Here is a 12979-nt window from a genome sequence, read left to right as displayed (position 1 = left end):
TCTAGGCCATCCTGTAACTCTGCTCAGTGTTTTCAAGAATTTCAGTCTCAGCAAAAATCCATCCTTCTGTCTTCCCAATTAAAATTCCTGCCTTCCCCCTGCTACCAGCCCTTATTCCAATCATGTCCGAGGTTCAAGTCCTATAAATGAAACCAGAAATGTATTACACATCACCATTTCTAAAATTCTGAAGAAGTAAGTAGAAGAGAAAATGATTTCTTTTCACATTGTAAACTTTAATCCACAATATAGTTTACCCAAGAACTAGAAACTGTACAGCTACAGGCCAGGCTTAGTTGATGGCCTCCAAATCACCATAATCCAACTGTATTTGTCAAGGTTCTCCAGAAACACAAAACCAATAAGATATGTGTGTGTATCACAGTTTCTAGTTATAGAGTAAACTATATTATGGATTAAAATTTACAAGATAAAAAGAAATAACGTATATGAGACATCATAAATATATCTATGAGGCTGAAAAGTCCCACAACAGGTTGTCTGCAAGCTGGGATTCCAGTAGCATGGCTCAGTTCAAATCTGAAGGCTTCAGAACCAGGAAAGCCCATGGGATAACTCTCAGTCCAAGGCTGAAGGCCCAAGAACCCAGAGGGAACATCAGTCTAAGTCCTGGAGTCCAAAAGTCAGACAGCCTGGAGTTCTGATGTCCAAGGGCAGGAGGAGGAGGGTGTCCCAGCTCCAAGAAGAGAGACACAAGTTTGCCTTGCCCCTGCCTTTTTGTGTTCTAGGCTCCCAGCCAACTGGATGGTGCCCACCCACATTGAGGACAGATCTTCCCCACTCAGTCTGACTGACACATCAGACTTCTGTGGAAACAAATACACCCAGAGATGATGTTTTACCAGTTCTTTAGTTATGCCTTAATCCTGTCAAGTCGACACCTAAAATTAACCATCACAAACCCACCCCTTGTCAACTTGGCACCCATACCCATCTCCTTAAACCATACTTGATCTCCAAATAAAGACAATAACAAGTTAATAGTTCACCCAGCATGATACAGCTATCCTGCATTCAACCAAAAATGCATTAACACCTGCCCCAGAAAGGAGGTCAAGTCCTTGATTGATGTTTACTCCTCCCGTGAGATCCTATAACTTAAATACTATGATGTAAAATTAACAATACTTCAATACTGATATAAAGTCAATATCTTATGCTACATAAGAGAGAGGAGTGAAAACAAAAATATTTGCTTAATATATGTATATACATACAAATGTATTTTTAACAAATGGGAGGAAACACTCACGACAATTATGGTCCTCATTTCTGTAACTGGTTGTGTGGTCATAGCTGGTATTTGTAACTACCTCCTTCCACTACCCATTCTGTATTCCCTTTGCCTCCAGCAAGCACCTCAGCTGGTCATGGCACTTTTCCTTGTGGGGTGACCCACGCTTTCATTCCTGAAGGGTCTGGGCCATTTGTAGTCAGTCCTGCCTGAATTGGGTTGCAATTTCCCATTGACCTTAATCACAGGGTATGCTAATGCTGAGAGATGCCCCAAGGGTTCTCCTGTATTCCAGACACACTGTTCCTTACCTGCATTGCGGAGTAGTAGCCCAATTTCCTTTTGGAAGTCCGGTTAATCACCCCAGCCTGTACCATAACTCCCTTCTTAGCCTGTCAACTCAGGGCATAAGGAGCTCAAAGTGGCCAGGTGGCAGTCTGAACTCCCAGTTCAATAGAATCATTGTTGTGTCTCCTGGTGGAAGCATTCCTCCCTCTGTAACTAAGAACTTTAGGCCAGCAGAGCATAAAGTTGTGCAAATGGGAAGCAAAAATTTTACTAGTGGATCACCAGGGATAATGATGAGTGGTGTCACTTCCATTTTCACCCCTTGATTCCTGAGCCCACGAATCCTGGTTATGGGAGAAACAGGACCATTTGCTAGACACTGATTCAGAGCATATACAGCCTTCTGAAGAATCTTGCCTCAGCCCTACAAAATGCTGTCACTTAGCTGGTGCTGTAACTGCAATGTCAAAAGGCCATTCCATTGTTCTATAAAGCCAGCTGATTCAGGATAATGGGGAAGATGGTAAGACCAGTGAGTTCAATAAGCATGAGCCCATTGTCACATGTCTTTGCCTACAAAGTGAGTTTCCTGGTCAGCATCAATGCTGTGTGGAATATCATGATGATGGATAAGGCATTTATAAGTCCACAGATGGTAGTTTTGGCAGAAGCATTGCATGCAGGAAAGGCAAATCCATATCCTTGTGTCTATTCCAGTAAGTGTCAGTATTGTAGTACTCGGTAAGTGTCTATTCCAGTAAAGACAAAATGCTACCCTTTCTATGATGGAAGAGGCCCAATGTAGTCAAGTTGCCCCCAAATAGCTGACTGATCACTCAGAAAGTAGTGCCATACTGGGGCTCATCTTTGGTCTCTGATGCTAGCACATTGGGTTTTCAGTGGGTGACTGTAGTCAGGTTGACTTTGGTGAGTGGAAGTCCATGTCGCTGAGTCCATGCATAACCTCCATCCCTGCCACCATGGCCACCTTGTTCATGAGCACATTGGACCATGTCAGGGGTGTCTGGGGAAAAAGGCTGACAATATCCACAGAACAAGTCATCCTAACCACCTGATTATTAAAGGCTTCCTCTGCAGAGATCATTTTGGTGAGCATTTATATGGGCCAAAAATATCTTCACATCCTTTGTCCACAGGAGAGGTCTATCAACATACCCTCTTCCAGGATTTCTCTGTCACCAATTTTCCAATCATGTGCCTTCCAAATCTCTGACCATCCAGCCAAACCATGGGATACAGCCCATGGATTAGTATATAATCACACGTCTGGCCATTCTCCTTCTATGCAAAGTGCATGGCCAGGTGTACTGCCTGAAGTTCTGCCCACTAAGATTTCCCTTCACCCGTGTCCTTCAGGGATGTCCCAGGAAGGGGCCATAGTGCTGCAGCTGTCCACTTTCAGATGGTGCCTGCATATTGTGCAGAACCATCTGTGAATCAGGACCTGGCCTCCTCTTCCTCTTCAACGGATCAAAGCGTACTTCCCATGAGGCCACGGGTGCAGGCGGAGAGAGAGAAACCATGGGCTTTTGGGCCACTTCATGTAACTTACTTGTGTCTGCAGGGCCTGCTTGGGCCTGATCATGTATATACTACTTCTATTTAAAGATGGAACACTGCTGTGCACACCCAACTTTATGGGTTGGTAGATCAGATAACACCCAGTTCATGATAGCCAGATCAGGTTGTGTGGTAACTTGGTGGCCCATGGTCAAGCATTCAGTTTCTACCAAGGCCAAGAGTTATCTGTCAAAAGGAGAGTACTTATCTGCAGATGATGGCAGGGCCTTACTCCAAAATCCTAAGAGCCTCTGCTGTGATTCTCCTATACCCTCCCTATCTGCCACTGACCCCTCAAGCACCATTGGATCTGCTGGATCGTATGGCCCCAAGTGGCAGAACAGCTGGCACAGCAGCCTGGACCTGTTGCAGAGCCTTCTTCTATTCTGGGTTCTACTCAAAACTAGCGGCTTTTTTAGTCACTTGGTGGATGAGCCTGAGTAACACACCCAGATGAGGAATATGTTGACTCCAAAATCCAAGTAGGCCCACTAGGCAGTGTGCCTTTTTCTTGGCTGTAGAAGGGACCAGGTGCAACAACTTAACCTTCACCTTACAAGGGATATATCAACAGGCTCCATACCACTGGACTCCTAGAAATTTCAGAGGTAGAAGGCCCTTAAATTTTGATTGAATTTATTTTCCACCCTCTGACATGAAAATTACTTACTAACAAGTCCATAGTAGTTGCTACTTCATGCTCATAAAAGTCCAAGCAGCCTAATGTCATAAACATAATGGATCTACTCCTAGGGTGGAGAAGATCAAACCAAACTCAGACACCAGTCTCCTCTGGAAATCCCCTCACAGCCACACTCAGAAGTGGTGCTTCACCATCCCTCTAGGTATTCCTTAGTTCAGTCAAGTTGACACCTAAAATTAACCATTACAGTAGGGTATAGGCAGGTAGTTGGACTTTAAAGTTTTAATGGCCTAGAATCAAACGCTGCATTTTCTATTTACTAGCTGTTTGACCTTGAAGAAGGTTAATTAACCTTTCTGAGCCTCAGTCTCTGCATTTGTTAAAGGGCCTTCATTGACTTCTTGTAATGATTACATGAGGACATGGAGATTTTCAGCACCCATAATCACAAACAACACCATTGTTGTTTTCTTCCTGCCTTTTCATTCATTCCTCAACTATTCTGATTCTGTGGGTCCAGAAACACTGGTTTGTTTTGTTTTTGGTTTTGCTTTTTGTAGAGACTGGGTATGTTGCCGAGGCTGGTCTCGAACTCCTGGGCTCAAGCAACCCTCCCATCTTGGCCTCCCAAAGTGCTGAGATTACAGGTGTGAGCCACTGTGCCTGGCAGGAAGCACTGTTTTTAGAAGGCACCTTACATAGTTCTTTTGCTGGGGTCCTCAGACCACCCTTGAGAAGTATTATTCTTGAAGGATGACCAGGAGTTTAGGCAACAAGGGGAGTGTGGGCTGTCACATAGTTTTTGAGGTCATGCACATGAAAGTTCAGAGTACCCCAACATCATACTACATGCCCACAGTGCACCCAGAGCTGAGATGCATGACCTGCAAGACCACAGGCAGTGGCCCTGGGGAAGGAGGCAGAGGGAGGATGTTTCAGGCAGAGTGCTGTGGGGAGGGGTGGGGCATGTCTATGTGGTGTGTGTCTGTGTGGTGTGATGCAGGGTATGTTGGAGACACTGAAGCTTTTTGGGGAGCACACAGGGTGGGAGATAAGGCAACAGGTCGGGAGGTCCTTGGGTGTCATGTCCAGGAAGCACTACTTTACCTGGAAGCAGTGAGAATCCACGGGAGGATATTAGCAGAGATGGGACCAGAGGCATGGATGGCCACATGAGAGGTGAGCTGAGAGGGTAGGTCTGCAGGCAGGGACAGTCACTGAGCTTCTAAACCAGCCAGGTGAGAGCCACTGAGAGACCTGAACTGAGCCCAAAGCAGAGGATGTGTTGAGCAGAGGACAGACTTGAGAGATGTCCAGGAGGAGGGTCTGGATTGGTTGCTGGATGGGGAAGAGGAAACAGGTGCTGAGATGACCAGGAGGGTCCAGTCAGGGGATCCAGCGTGTGATTCTTTGTAAAGACAGGTCAGGAAGAGCAGGTGTTTGTGGAATGGGAAAGCAGTGATTAGTTAAGGGCTGATCATATTTAATGTAAAATTCTCGTGTGACATCCAGGTTCTGGTCCCCAGGCATCTAGAACAGGTATCTAGAACAGGCATCTAGAACTCAGAGGACAGGCCGGGAAGGAGGTAAAGATTTTGATCTAATATCTTGGCTTGAGGTGACTGCTAAGGTAGTGTGAGGAGTGGGAAGAGGAGGATGTGCCAACGTGATTCTGGGTCATATCAATCCCAGGAGGCAGGAGATGGAACAGGCTGAGGGAGGAGAGGTGGGATGGGGAGAGAGGGGATGTGGAAACCATGGAGGGCCCTGTCAGCTGTGTCATCTAAGAGTGCTGTCACTAAGTACTGAAAGGGGGGCTCAAGGTCTGTTGTGCAGGAGTCACTGGCCAAAGTCATGAGCTTCAGCTAAAGAGGTTTTGGTAACATGCAGGGCAGAAGCCAGGTGGCTCTGTGTTAAAGAGGAAACGGGGAGTGAAGAAATGAAGACCAGGAGCGCTTTATTTTTTCCTGAGACAGGGTTTTGCTTTGCTGCCCAGGTTGGAGTGCCATGGTGTGATCACAGCTAACTGCAACCTCAGCCTCCTGGGTTCAAGCGATCCTCTTGCCTCAGCCTCCCAAAATGAAGGAATTACAGGAAGGAGCAACCGTGCCCAATCAGGAGTTCTTGAGTGAGACAGGCAGTGAGAGTTCAGGCAAGAGTGAGCATGGAGTGTAAGGTCACAGGAAGGGCGTTTTATTTGAATGGGAGCTCTTCAAGCTGTTCATTTCTCAGGCGTGTTCTAGCTGAGGCAAGAAGCCAGAAAAGTACAGTGACAAGAGCTGGAGAAGGGGAGTGATTCCGAGGGGACCGGATGGAAGGGCTAGAGGCCAATGCAGAATGGGATGTAGGCCCACCTGTTAGAATGGCTGTTCTCTAACAGTCAAGATCTAGCAAGGGGAGAAGGGGAACCCCTGTACATTGTAGATGAAAAAGTCCTTCATGGTTTCCACGTTCTCTCTCCACATCCCACCTCACCTCCCTCGGTCTGCTCCATCTACCGGCTCCTGCGATTGATGTGATCTGGAATCACATTAGCACACCCTCCTACTCCCACTCCTCACACTGCCTCACACACACACACACATACACACACCCTGAGGAATATTATTTAGCCTTAAGAAGGAATACTGGCTGGGCACAATGGCTCATGCCTGTAATCCCAGCACTTTGGGAGGCTGAGGCGGGCGAATCGCCTGAGGTCAGGCATTCGAGATCAGCCTAGCCAACACACTGAAACCCCATCTCTACTAAAAATACAAAAAATTCGCTGTCCGTGATGGTGCAAGCCTGTAATTAGCTGGGCGTGGTGGTGCAAGCCTGTAATCCTGTCATTTGTGACAACATGGATGAACCTGGAGGACATTACGCTCAGTAAAATAAGCACCAAAGTAAATGAATCAGCATTTCAAAGAGCTGTCTGCACTCTTATGCTATTGCAGCATTATTCACAATAGCCAAGATAGCAGAGTCAACCTAGTGCCCATTGTGGGTAAATGGGTAAAGAAAATGTGATGTGTGTACATGCACAGAGGAATATTATTTAGCCTTACGAAGGAATCCTGGCTGGATGCAGTGGCTCACGCCTGTAATCCCAGCACTTTGGGGGCCGAGGTGGACGGATCACCTGAAGTCAGGAGTTCGAGACCAGCGTGGCCAACCCATCTCCATTAAAAATACAAAAACTAGGCAGGTGTGGTGGTACATGCCTGTAATCTCAGCTACTTGGGAGGCTGAGGCAGGAGAATCACTTGAACCCAGGAGAAGGAGGTTGCAGTGAGCCAAGATGGAGCCCCTGCACTCTAGCCTGAGTGATAGAGCAAGACACAGTCTCAAAAAAAAAAAGGAATCCTGTCATTTGTGACATGGATGAACCTGGAGGATATTACTCTTAGTAAAATAAGCCAGACAGAGAAAGAAAAATCTGCATGATCTCACTTATCTGTGGCATCTAAAAATGTAGACCGCACAGAAACAGAGAATAGCATAGTAGTTAGCAGTGATTGGGAAGCACAGGGGAAATCAAAGATGTTGGTCAAAGGGTACAAACCTTCCGTTACTAGATGAATACATGCTGGGATCTAACGTACAGCATGGTGACTATAGTTAATCGTACTGAATCAGACACTTAAAATTTGAGAAGAGAGTAGATCTTAAGTGTCCTCGCATGCACACAAAGGGTGACTACATGAGGAGATGGATATGTTAATTACTGTGATTGCAGTGTACCAAATCATCACGTTGCACACCTTAAATATGTAAAATTTGTATTTGTTAATCACACCTCAAGAAAGATGGCAGGGGGCGGGGAACAAAACAAAAAGGACATTAGGATTGCATACACGGGAGACCTGGCAGAGGGAGGCTGGCTGACTGGGCAGGGAGAGGATGGTGCTGTGAGCCTATGAGGGGTCCCGGGGCATGTCAGGTGTGTGCAACAGGAGCTCAGGTTCACACTCAATAATGCTATTTGTCTGTGCAGTTTGAAGTCAGGACATGATGGGGAGCAGAGCCTACCTCCTATTTTTCCTACTTCCTATTTCTCTCTACTGTTGAGGAGAGAGAAAGCTCTCACATCTGCAACATTTGGGGAAATTATCATAACATAATGATCTTTTTGAAGATTTTCATCATCCTTTTGTACAAAATTAGTATCAGTTTATAATCCAGTTTTTCTGTCCCTGTTCTAGTAACGGTCACATGATGCCTCTTAGAATAAAAAGGTGTGGTAATCTAAGTAAAGCTGAATTATCAAGATTTAAACTACATATTTGCATTTTTAGAAAATTATTTATTTGTTTATATTAATGGCTAGAATTGATTGTCACATTCATACATTCATAGACTTAAAAAAAGTATTGAAATAATCATTAGGTTAGAATGATGGGATAATGACATTTTTTCACAATTTTCTACAAGACTATTCTCAACAAATATCTATAAAAGTGAAATGTGAAGAATCTGGGTCTTTGCAACTTTTTAAACCTTGAGAATAGAAGATAAATGTTCTTATATCTAATTCAACTCTAGGACGAATGCTCTTTTAGCCTTATTTTAAATTCAATAAAGTAAGATGAGAGAAGCATCAACCGAGTTGTATAAATCTTGAGCACACAATAACTAGGTGTTTTCTTTAACACTGGAGTGTTATTGTCAATTTTATATATCTAATGAAAATAGCAACACATCCTTCTATCCCTGAAGCTGGGACAAATAAAAACTTTTTCTTTTTTTACAGGCACAAACTAGGTGTGGGTCTGGTGTGGCGATTGCTGAGGGTAGGGTCCTCTTTGGGCCTGGGGACTTGTTATTCAAGTACAGAAACATGTGTCCATATGCATTTGTTTCGGCCTGCTGCTCTTTATCCCACCCTACATGCCTGAGAGTCCTGGAGGATGGTTCCAAGGCCACATTAGGCATTCACCTGTGTCACTTGACTGCAGACTGAGCTCATGGGTCGGCCACTGTCTTACTTTTGCAAGTCTCTTATCCCATTTCTAGTTCATTTTTCCAACACAAAATAATTTTAATGGTGGTAGCATGCCCAATAAAAGCATCATGATTAAAATCTAATAAAGGTTCTAAATGCTTGGCTGTAACATACCTGTCAAGAGTGTGGCTACATCGGGTAGGCTTCTCTGCTCGCAGTGCTAACGCGAACCTCTCAGCTGCAGTCAATACATCCTTTTCTTTGCTTTTGCTTCTGTTTCTGAGATGCCTCTCCCATCTCCCATCTTTAACCTCCAAGACTTGTTTCAGCTCATCCAAATTCATAAACTCATGCTGAATCCCTCACCTTCAGAGGCCTAAGTCTCAGTCTCAGGCCAGCAAAGCACGCGTCTTATTAGTCTTGTATTGTAGTGACTTACTTGTCTAATACACAAAAACTCCCTGTCCTCACAGTTGTGTTAACCCATAAGCTGTTTTCTATGGCATGGATTTTCTCCTAATTTCTGCAGAGCACCCATCACTCAGTGAACACAAAGTCAATGTTCATTAAATTGAAGAGACAACAGAGTCTAGCCAAGCCCAAGGGAATTGGTCAACCAGTAATTGAGGCCCTGTTGTTCACCAGCCCATTCTATGGGTAGATGCCCCAGATATGAAGAAAACGGAAGAGTGCTAGGCTCTGTTCTCTGGTGCAATCTAATTGGGGTGGCATAAACATAGACAAGGGACACGCTACACTGAGAGGCAATCCTCCTTAGATAGAAATGTTTTCGCGTGATTTAACATTGTCATTAACTTCTGGAAGCCCCCTTCATCTCCTTTATTTATGCTAGTCTACCTTTTTTCCAAGCCTACTTCCTATTTTTCAAATCTGCCCTCTCCTCGTCATTCCCATGGCCACCCACACCGGCCTACATTGTCACTGCTTCATATCTGAATCCCTGCAGTAGTATCAGTGTCAGTCTTTTCTATCCTGAACATTGACATTCACCAAAATCCACCAACATCTGGGGAAACAGCAAGGCCCATTCCAGTTTGAAGCTCTTGGGTAATTGTGTGACTCCACCTCATTCCTTGTGGGAGAGAATCACTGCCTGATGCCAGTTCTTCCTGGTTGCATTCAAGGCCTTCTCTGCTCTGATCCCACATTTTCTGGCCAACTTCAGCTCCTTATGTTCAAATCATTTGTGTCATTTTATCAAATAAATCAGCTGACAATTGTTTGCCTGCATGACTATTAACTGGGGAAGGACAATAATTCCTTCCCCAGGATAATAAGGCACCATTATCTGCCTTCTCATTACAAAATGAATCTAAAACCAGGTGCCCTTTTCCTTTCCAGTGTCAAGTGACTTATTTGCCCCAGAAATTTCTAGGATGTTGCCAAGCTGATGAAGCAAAGAAACCATATAGTTCCCTTGGCACAAAATGGAAGGATGACAAGGAAAGCAAACCAAATGTAATCATAAAATTGGTTGGGCTTCTGTTCTCCCTTTAGTGTGAAATGTTTAAGATTTCTTGGTCTAGGCCGGGCACAGTGGCTCATGCCTGTAATCCTAGCACTTTGGGATGCTGAGGCAGACGGGTCACGAGGTCAACAGATCAAGACCATCCTGGCCAACATGGTGAAATCCTGTCTCTACTAAAAATACAAAAATTAGCTGGGCATGATGGCACGCGCCTGTGGTCTCAGCTACTTGGGAGGCTGAGGCAAGAGAATCGCTTGAACCTGGGAGGTAAAGGTTGCAGTGAGCCAAGATCGTGCCACTGCACTCCAGCCTGGTGACAGAGTGAGACTCCGTCTCGTTAAAAAAAAAAAAAAAAAGGTTTCTTGGTACTGGTCTAAATCTTTTTTCCCCTGAGGATATGGCACTCTTTATCATTTGTAGCTGGGCATGTGTTTGACATGGAAGGCTGCCTTGGGTCTAGAGATGTGATTCAATTTACAGCAGATGGGTGCTTATCTTATATTGGCTTAGTGGTGTTCTAAGAAAATGAACATAATGCCTTACTTTATTCCTGATATTCTTAAACTTTATTTCTTTTTCTTTTCTTTCTTTTTTCTTTTCTTTTTTTTTTTTTTGAGATGGAGTTTTGCTCTTGTTGCCCAGACTGGAGTGCAATGGCGTGATCTCGGCTCACTGCAACCTCCACCTCCTGGGTTCAAGTGATTCTTCTGCCTTAGCCTCCCGAGTAGCTGGGATTACAGGCTTGTGCCACCACACCCAGCTAACTTTGTACTTTTAGTAGAGACTGAGTTTCTCCATGTTGGTCAGGCTGGTCTTGAACTCCCAACCTCAGGTGATCTACCCGCCTCAGCCTCCCAAAGTGGCGGGATTACAGGCGTGAGCCCCTCTGCCTGGCCGCTCTTAAACGTTATTTCTTTCTCAAACTTTAAAGTGCTCCAACCCTAATCTGGATACTTCAAAGGATTCTAGCTCAGGTATGGGTTCGATTGTTAAAGGCCCAAACGAAACTTTAGAAAATAACCGATTCATACCAAGATAAATTATAGTGTAATATTTATTTTAGTTCAGAAAATCTAAGTGAAAGGTAGGGATATTCAGCTTCCTACTTGAAAGAGTTAACTCAGTTCCAAAGTTGTATGATTACCTAGCCTAGTGAAAAGATTAAAATTTGGTGATAAAGTTGTACCGAGGACTTATCTGGGTGGGGCGATTAGGCCATTTTCTAGCCTGAACACATTTACCTGATGTAGGGCTCTCTGTGAGCTCAGCCAGCTGATGGACCCTGGCTGGGGGAGCCAAAGGAGGCTTACCTGAGGCAGTGATGGTTGAACTGAACTCTGAAAAATGAGTTGAGGTTAACAGGGCAAATACGGGGAAAAGAATTGTCTTTGTCCAAGAGACTTGAGAGTATAAGGGTCCTGATGTAGGAAAATGTACAGAACTTGCCTCCAAAGACTGAAGAAAGTCAGATAACTGGAATCAGAGTGAGGGGAAAGGTGGCATAGCCAACATGTATCTGCAGAGATGTGCAGGGCCTGGATTACACAGAACCTTTGGATTAAAAAAATTTCATCTCCAAAGAATGTACAAACAGACAATAAGCACATGAAAAGATGCTCAATATCACTTCAGGGAAATACAAATCAAAATAACAGTGAGACACCACGGTCGCCCACTAAGATGACTACAGTAAAAAAGAAAGATCATAACAAGTGTCACAAGAATGTGGAGAAATGAGAACCCTCATATGTTCCTGCAGGGAATGTGAAAGGGCAGTGCCACGCTGGAAGAGAGTTTGGCAGTCTGCAAAAAGTTCAAAAGAGTTACCATTTGACCCGGCCATTCCACTCCTATGTACACACCCAGGAGAAATGAAAACAAATTCCTGTGCGTGGATGCTCAGAGCAGCATTATTCATAATAGTAAAAAAATGGAAGTGACCCAAAAGTCCAAGTGATAGACAGAGAAACAAAATGTGGTGTAGCTGTATGTACTAGTTTGCTACAGCTGCTGTAATGAAGTGTACCACAACCTAAACAACAGAAATGTGTTGACTCACAGCTCTGGAGGCTGGAAGTCTGAGGTCAAGGCGTTGGGGTGGTTGGTTCCTTCTGAGGGCTATGGAGAAAGGAGCTGTTCCAGCCCTCTTTCTTTGGCTTGTAAATCTCTGTCTGTGTTTTAACAGCTTTTTCCCTGTATGCACTACTGTGTTGAAGTTTTCCTTCTCTATAAGGACACCAGTCACTGGATTAGGACCTGCCCTACTTACCTCATTTTACCACGATTATCTTGAAAGATCCCGTCATCAAATAAGGCCACATTTTGAGGTGCTGGAGGTTGGGACATCAACATATGAATTTCTAGGGGACAAAATTCAACTCCTCACACTCTACAGTGAAATATTATCCAGCCATGAAAAGGAACAAAGTGTTGATCCATGCTACAACATGGCTGAACCCTGAAAATATCATCCTAAGTGAAAAAAGCCAGACATGAAAGGCCACATATTGTGTAATTCCCTTTATGTGGGATGTCCAGAATAGGCAAATATATGAAAGCGGCAAGGAGAGTACTGATTATCTAGGCCTGGGAGTGTTGTGGGTGATAGCTAAAGGATACAGAAATTTGAAGGCTGGGGGTGAAAATGTTCTGAAGTTGATTTTGTGATGGATGCTTAAAACCATTGAGTTGTATATTTTAAAATGTATGGTATGTGAATTATATCTCAATAAAACTGTTAAGGGGGGAAAGCTATGTCATAAAAAACGTTCAGAGTTTCTTGATCAGAAAAAAAAA

At 44.3% G+C, this 12979-nt stretch overlaps 1 protein-coding gene across 1 annotated transcript in view; it reads left to right on the top strand.

The window, feature by feature from the left end:
* Nucleotides 1–12979, top strand: part of CIRSR (corepressor of RBPJ and splicing regulator) — a 501165-nt gene that overhangs the window by 96801 nt on the left and 391385 nt on the right. The window lies entirely within an intron of this gene.

Source organism: Chlorocebus sabaeus, chromosome 10 (assembly GCF_047675955.1).
Source record: "Chlorocebus sabaeus isolate Y175 chromosome 10, mChlSab1.0.hap1, whole genome shotgun sequence".
Lineage (NCBI taxonomy): Eukaryota > Metazoa > Chordata > Mammalia > Primates > Cercopithecidae > Chlorocebus > Chlorocebus sabaeus.
Note: the sequence above shows the minus strand (reverse complement) of the source record. Positions and strands in the feature narration are given on the sequence as shown.